Source organism: Fukomys damarensis, unplaced genomic scaffold, assembly GCF_012274545.1.
Source record: "Fukomys damarensis isolate Sample0158 unplaced genomic scaffold, DMR_v1.0_HiC HiC_scaffold_23, whole genome shotgun sequence".
Classification (NCBI taxonomy): Eukaryota; Metazoa; Chordata; class Mammalia; order Rodentia; family Bathyergidae; genus Fukomys; species Fukomys damarensis.
In genome coordinates, this window is record NW_022900935.1 from 22,892,405 (window position 1) to 22,900,507 (window position 8,103).

The following is an 8,103-nucleotide window of genomic DNA, read 5'->3' on the forward strand; positions in this document are numbered from 1 at the left end:
GATGGGTGTGGCAGGGAGCTGGGGGCTGTGGGCACTTTACAGGGTGGGAGTTTGCGTGGCTGGACATTCTGGGTCTCCCTGGAGGATCCTGCCTCCCTCCATGACTTTGGCAGGTAGTCTGACTCTTTCGGCTACACTTTCCTCCTTTGTACACCGGGGGTTGGCGTTACTTACCTTCCAGGGTTGCAGTGAGTGAAGTTACAAGTTGAAGCATGCCTTCTGCATATCCTGACATAGTTGTTCTTAGGGAGCGGTTTCATTTCTCCCTTAATCCTTTTTAGCACTGCCCTAGGGACAGTCACATAGAAGTGGATGTAAGTTCTAATCTTGTCTCTAGCTGCATGGTTCCTGTGAGTTTCAGTGTGCTCATTTGTGAAATGGGAAAAGTGATCTATTCCCACTGAGTTAGTATGGATTACTGTATGTACCCGGGACTCAGGAATGCCACAGCAGGAGCTGAACAAAGACTAGCTGGAAGCGAGATAAGATCGGAAAAGCCTATGTAGGTAAGGCTGTTACAGAAGACCAAAGGCAACTGAAAATATCAACTTGATGGGTTTGAGTTATGTGTCATCTAAGTTTTCTCTGAAGCTTATGTTCCAGCTTAGACTCTCCCTACCCCAGCCTGGCCTCCCACAGTCTTCTGTGCTGCCCTGTATTTGTCTCTTATTGCGCTCGACCATAACTGCTTCTGTAGGAGCAGAGAATACTCCCTGAAGGAAGAGACCATCACTACTGCAGGCCTGCTAAAACAGCAAATAGGAACAAAAATAGTAAAATCCAATGCTGGCAGTGTTGCAGAGAACCTTGCCAATGTAGTAGTGAGGTAAATCAACACAACTTTTCTAGAGAACTATTTGGCAGTGCTTAATAAGAGCCATGTATGCTGGGACTGCAGCTCAGGGGCACCTTGCCAACCTGGCAAGCACAAGATCCTGAGTTCAATCCCCAGTGTATATTAGGAACAAAAATAGTAAAATCCAATGCTGGCAGTGTTGCAGAGAACCTTGCCAATGTAGTAGTGAGGTAAATCAACACAACTTTTCTAGAGAACTATTTGGCAGTGCTTAATAAGAGCCATGTATGCTGGGACTGCAGCTCAGGGGCACCTTGCCAACCTGGCAAGCACAAGATCCTGAGTTCAATCCCCAGTGTATATATATAATCCACCAAGTGAATTATGTGAAGGTTGAAAAACTTTTTGTGTAAAGACATACAACTGTATATCTCTTTGAGCCAGCCATGTGTCATAAAAAACAGAAATAATAAGGCCAGGGATTTAGCTCAACAGTTCCACTGTCTGCCTTGCAAGTGCAAGGACCTGAGTTCAATCCCCAGTACCAAAAAAAAAAAAAAAAAAAAAAAAAAAAAAAAAAAAAGAACAAAATAATAACAGGACAATGAATAAGTAAACTACAAACTATGGCAGATTGGTGTACACTGTGACCATTTAGCATAGCCAGCACATGTTATCTAAGGACAAGACATATATCAGTTCCTGGTCTCAATCCTGAGAACCCCAAACTATCTCTGTCTGGATGGTCTAGTGGGTAGACAGATAGACAATCATCGTGTAGCATAAGCAGTGTGACAAAATAAGGGAGCAAAGTATGTTTGGAGGCGCTAATCCCATGGTAGTCACTCAGGACCGCTTCTTGCAAGAGCAGATACCTGAGCTGGCTTTTGGTGGACAGCAGCCGGAAGCAGAGGGAACAACCTAGATGAAGGTAAGGAAGATTTGTGAAGTAGCAAATTGCAGGCTAGAAAGTGGGACGTATGTGAAGGTGTTGTAAGACTGGAGAATATGGCAGAAGACAGATCATAAAATTCCAGCTTGCTTTACTGACCAGAGTTTGAGAAACCAGTTGAGATCCATAGAGACATGAGCAAGAGGATCATCTTTGTGTTTGAAGAAAGTTACGATATCAAAGTTTGGAGAATGGACTTCAGAGGCCAGCAGGTAGCAAGACCTGGTGGGAGCCTGTTGTAGGGTGTAGATAAGATGTGACAACAGGGCCTGAGGGTGGTGAGATGGAGGAAGAGTCAGGACTATCTATGAGTCAGAAGAGACAGACAGTTCTTAACAATTGAAAGAATGCTGGAGGAGAAGCAGAGGTAGGTTTGTGGCTGGCAGTGCCAATCACTGAATTTCAGGGGAACAAAGTGAATCTGGTTTTGAGTCTGTTGGGTTTAAAGTGCCATGGGACATCCCACTGGATAATACAGCAGGCAGCTGGGTACATGAGTCTGGAGTCAGTGCAGACCACTGGACAGATTAGGTTGGAGGTTGTAGAATGGAGCCCAAGAATCAGAGCCCAAGATTGTCGGCACTTACAATGTAAGAGGTTAGCCAGAGAGAAGTACTTGGAGAACACTTGCTATATAGGGCTGGAAAAGCAACAGACACCCTGGAAAGGCTCTTGAGAAAGATCCAAGAAGTGGCATATCAGAAAAGAGCCATATTATACAAGCCCAGAGAAGAGAGTTGAATGAGAGCAAGAGCAACAGAATAAAAAAGTGCCTGACAGTGGCCTCAATGACTGTCCCTACTTGCTTTTAGACAAAGGACTTCCCTGGGCTCCCTGCCTCCTCATCTGCTAACTCTGAGGACCACTTCAACTATCTGTGTGTCCAGCAGTAACCTCAGTACCTTTCTGGGTCTCTGTTTCTTCCTCCACCCAAGGGACGTGATGGTTCTGCTGCCCTCCAGCAGTATTTGGTGCTTCAGACAAGAAAGTGATGAGTGCTCTATAAACTGCCCAATGAATGATCTCTGAGTCAGCCCTTTTAAGTCTCAAGCTCCTCCACCAAAGGCTGGGTTGGTTATGTTTTCTCTTGTCTTTGGTGGTTCCTTGGCTTACATTCCTCTCCTCCAGCTATACCTCTGTTCCGACTCGTTGAATAGCCCACTCTTGGTCTGTGGCTGGCCCATCCTGGGGTTCATTGAATCATCCATCGAGTCCCAATTTTTTTATAGTGACTCTGTCCTGGGGTCTGATCTTCACACCATTTCTTATAAATCTTTAAGACCTACCATATTTTAAACAGGAACAAAAATCCCTCTTCTGCTCTGAGCATCCTTCCATCTGCATTCCTTCTTAACCATTGTCTCTGAATCCTCAACAATATGATTTCCATTCTCACTTTTCTATTGAAACTCTTTGTAGAAGAGTAAAACTGTAGAGAGTTGAGAGCAGTGTCCCCAAAATGATATGTTTGAGTCCTCATCTGTGGAACCTGTGAATGTGATCTGAGCTGGGGGAAAAGTCTTTGTAGGTGTAATTAAGTTAAGGATCTCAAGATGAGATTTTCTGGGCTATAGAGGGGGCCCTAGATACAATGACAGGTATACTTATAAGAGCAGGTCAGTGGGAAACTGGAGACTGACACACAGAGGGGAGGGTTGCGTGTACGCAGATGCAGAGATGAATTATAGAGCTGCAGACCAAGAGGTATCAAGGATTGCCAGCAGCTTCTGGAAGCCAGGAGAAAGGCATGGAACAGAGCCTCCCTCAGAGCTTCAGAAGGAGCAAACCACTCTCACACCTTGATTTCAGACATCTGACATTCAGAACTGTAAGAGAACACGTTTTCGTTGTTGTAAGCCACCTGGTTTGTGGTAATTTGTTATAGCTGCCATAGGAAACAAGTACTAATGATAGCAGCTCATATTTCTGGAGCACCTACACTGTGGCAGGTTTCATTCTAAATGCCTTATATGTATATAATTTAATTCATTTAATTCTGGCGCATAGTAATAAAAGCATATCAAGATAACTGGTCACTGAGGGGTTATTGTATCTTTGGCATTTAAACGAGCAGGATGACTTATTATTTTTCTCTTTTACAGAAGCTTACAGGCAACAACAACAACAAAAAACTATTTTGCCCAGGGTCATACAATAAATAGTAGTGGGGCCAGTATTCCAACACTAGTAACTTCTGTGAATTCTCTTTAACTGCTTTGCACTGCTTCTGAGGCCATTGGCAGAGGATAAACTGACACAAGGCTGGGTTTTGTGCAGTTGGAGAGATGGAAGGGCTCAAGAGACTGGTGAGTTTGAGGCAAATTCCCTGATATGCGGTGGTAGGGTAGGTCTGGGCTGGAGGGGTTGAGAGTAAGGAGGGGATGATTGGAGAACTTGATAACCTCATGAAGCAGGTGCTCCTGGAGCCAGACTGACAGAAAGCTGTCATTCTGGGACTGGGAAATGATAAGGTCGTAGCAAATAACAAATGGAACAGAGGCCCACTGAACTGCTTTGTCAACAGATTCGACTAGGTCAAGGGATTTGGAGAACAAAGGTCATACCAAAAAGAAGGGATAAATTGCTCCCTTCAAAGTTCAAAGAGTTGACCAATCACTCCTCGTGCTTTTTCTTAAAAAAGAAGAATGACCTGAGCAAATTCTTGAAAAGCAGGTGTGCAATGACAGATACGAAATAGGAAGGCATTCAGGTGAAGGGGATGGAAAGCACTAGGAATATAGTTTTAAGCTGGCTACAATTAAGGGTGGGCGAAATGGTGTGATGGGGATGTGGTTTTGGAAGTGTCCTGGTTTGGGTACCTTGCAAAGCAGATGCTGAATCAGAAATTTAGTCACTTACACTTCACTTGAGTATATTCCCAGGAAGCACAGTGAAGGAGTCACTGCTTGGGTAACTCAGTCCCACTAGGGATACCCCAAAGGACTGGTGAACACCTTTCAGAATGGTCCAATGGAGGGGCAAGGAAACTGGATTATTTGTCTGCTGATACCTGTAGGTACCACAATGATTGAAGATCGCTTCCAGGGGTATTAGCAATCTGGCTGTGCAACACTGCTGGGTGGGTAAGCTACCTCCTGCAACCAGTGAATGCCCTCGTGCAGAAAGATGGGACTACTCAAGGTAGCAAAACATCAGTGTGTAAAGAAACCCTCACTAAATATGGAGGAGGCTTTGGGAAGGAGCTAGGCATTATGGGTGGGGTACTAATCCACTTGTTAGAGAAAGAAAAGCCGAAAAGCGTTCATGGAAGCTCAGAAGTCCCTACTTGAGATTTGCCACTTATGTCTCTGCAGTAGAAAGCTCCAGAATGTGCTGCAGGGAAGGGGTGTTGAGAGGCATGTGGGAGATGCAGGGCTGAGGCTGTGCAGCAGGGAAGAGGGAAGATGGACAGGAAAGATGGGCTGGGAAAAGCCCATTGCAGTTCGAGGGGACAGGATCTGGCAACTGATTGGATTTGATGGGGGAAAAGGAAGGAGAATGTGGAGGATACCAAGAAAATGGTGCATCTTTGGCAGGCACATTGAACATCTCCTAGACACATCTTTTTTTTGTGTTGTTGTTTTGTTTTTTGAGACAGGTTCTCACTATGTAGTTGAGACTGATCTGGAACTCACTATGTAGCCCGGGCTGGTCTCCAACTCACAGTGATCCTCCTGCCTCAGCCTCCCGAGTGCTGGTTTTATAGGCATGCACCACCACACCTGGCTTACCTAGGCACATCTTATTTAGGAAGCATCAGAATGGGGGAGCCAGTGAGGAATACTGTATGCTGAACAGATCAGGAAACCTTTTCTGAGCATTAGTAAGCAGGATTTGCCCTATACTTGACTGCCTTAAAAATAATAGAAGCTGCATGGAGATGTAAGCCAAATGGTCCTGGGTGTTTTGCCCCTGCATAGAAAGGCCTGTCAATGCTTTCTCATTTGGATCTGGACTCAGATTTGGGAGCCGACGTGTAGCTGGACACCTAGGAAGAAAAATTCTAAAGCACTAAGAAGCATTTCTTTTGGGACACTCATTTACAGCTGGAAATGAAGAATGGACTCTCAGACCAGGCATCTATTCTGTCTAGAATCCCTTCATTTCAGGCCTTCCCCATTGTTATTCTGGGTTTGGACTCTGCTGGAAAGACAACTGTTTGATACAGTCTGCAGTTCAATGCATTTGTGAAGACTGAACCCACCAAAGGATTTAACACTGAGAAAATGAAGGTAACATTAGGAAATTTAAAAACAGTCACTTTTCACTTCTGGGACATAGGTGGTCAGGAGAAAACAAGGCCAATGTGGAAGTCGTATATCAGATACACAGACAACATTGTCCTGTCGATGTTGAAAGAATGGAAGAAGACAAAACTGAATTTCATAAAATGACTAAGATAACCAAAAGTTAAGGAGTTCCCATGCTTATAGTTGCTAATAAGACTCAAGGAACTCACTGTTTCTTACAGAATTGAGAAATTGTTAGCAGTGGATAAGCTAGTCATCAACTTCTTGGTGTCTGTAGCCTTATCCATGCAAGCATAGAAGAGGCTAAAGGAAGAACTTGCAAAACTGTGTGACATGTTAATTAAAGGAAGAAAAATGCTGCAGTAACAGAAAAAGAAGAGATGAATATCAGCACCTTCTCATGAATGTGTGAGGTAGGTTTTCTCTGGTCTGATTTTGAAAAATGGAAGTGTGTCTACAGCCTGGTTGGCCTGTCTACCCTTTAATGCAATTAAAGCTTTGATTTACTGAAAAATCAGATGCCTAGCTCTGCTGCCTTGTGGAGGATGAACAAATATGGTGTTTTTTAAAGTGGTCTCTTCTCCTTACCCCACCCCCCCAATTTTTTGATCATTTTAGAAAGGATAGCAAATTGATCGGAAACAATTGTGGAAATTTAGCATGAAGTTAGTGAAATAAAGCTTTTTTTATTGGGGGAGAGTGCTGGGAATTGAACCATGGCCTTAGACATGCTAGGCAAACCCTCAACCCCTGATCTACATCCCCATCCCCTAGGGAAATAAAACTTTGAAGAGTGCCTGCCTAGTGTTTTGTGTTTATATCTTTCTTGGGGTGAATCTTTGCAAAGAAATTGCATAAAAGGCTGTGTATGTTAAAGCAAAATGCCAACGCGAGGAAATGTTAAGATAGATTAATACACACAGAGTTTTATTGATAACTCTGGGGCAAGGAAGAAGTGTTTGCTTTTTGAAGTTTTGGGCAAATAATTTAATGCTATCTCTCAATTCTGGACAACATTTAATTAAGTTAGTCTAACTTTAATAAAAATAAAGTATGTGGGTTATATTTAAATGCAAAACAGAAGCTCATTTTTGAAGTACTTACTGTTGGGCTGTGGGGATGTGGTTCAGTGGTGCTGCGCTTGCCTGGCAAGTGCAAGGTCCTGAGTTCGATCCCTGGTACCACACACACACACACACACACACGCGCGCGCGCGCACACGCGCGTGTGCAGAATAAGTACCTACTGTGTGTTGTGTACTTTAATCTACATTATCACAGTTCTACACGCGCGCGCGCGCACATGCGCGTGTGCAGAATAAGTACCTACTGTGTGTTGTGTACTTTAATCTACATTATCACAGTTCTATTATTATCCCCACTTTATAAGTGAGGAAATAAGGACTCAGAAACTGACGTCTGGGCAAGACGTCACACAGCCAGTATGTGGAGAGCAGATGTTCTTGACAAAGGCCTTTCTCTATGCTTTATATACTTGCACATGCCACATGGCCTTGGAAAATTGATAAAATTCCAGCCACAGGCCTAGGTGAATGACCAGCACTTCAGGCTTCCCAGTGATGTTTACTCATGACTGTACAGAGTCCTTGGAGAACTTGAAGGGTCAGGGATAGACAGGGTCTATATTTCACAGCTGAGGAGGCTGAGGTGTGGAGCTGTTTCTACCACTGGTCCCTGCCTCCGGTCCTCAAACTGCCTTCTCCAACTTGACTCATTCTGCAATATGTCAATAGGGCAGCCAGAGAAGGCTGGAGGAGGAGAACTGAGAGTCTGAGCAGGAACAGTGGCTAAGAGAAGGAGGAGGGGATGGCAGAAGCTCCAGCTACGTCCCTGGAGGGCCTAGCCTTTCCCTCCCACACTCTTACGGTCCTTGGTTAGTCCTCCACTGACCCTGATGACTTTTCCCCCTCAGTTCTTGCAGGAATTGCCTCTCTTTGTATGATATCCCTTTATTGACTTGAAAGCTCTTAAGAACAGATATTTTGTCTGATTTATCTCTATATCCCCAATCCATCGCACAGAATAGGTACTCAGTGCGTACTTGATGATAATGGTGATAGCATCCATTAACGGGGTGTTTAATCT

At 44.2% G+C, this 8,103-nt stretch overlaps 1 pseudogene; it reads left to right on the forward strand.

Annotated features, from left to right (window-relative positions):
- Positions 1-5,502: 5,502 nt before the first annotated feature.
- On the forward strand, positions 5,503-6,382 carry LOC117287345 (annotated as a pseudogene).
- The last annotated feature ends 1,721 nt before the right edge of the window (positions 6,383-8,103 follow it).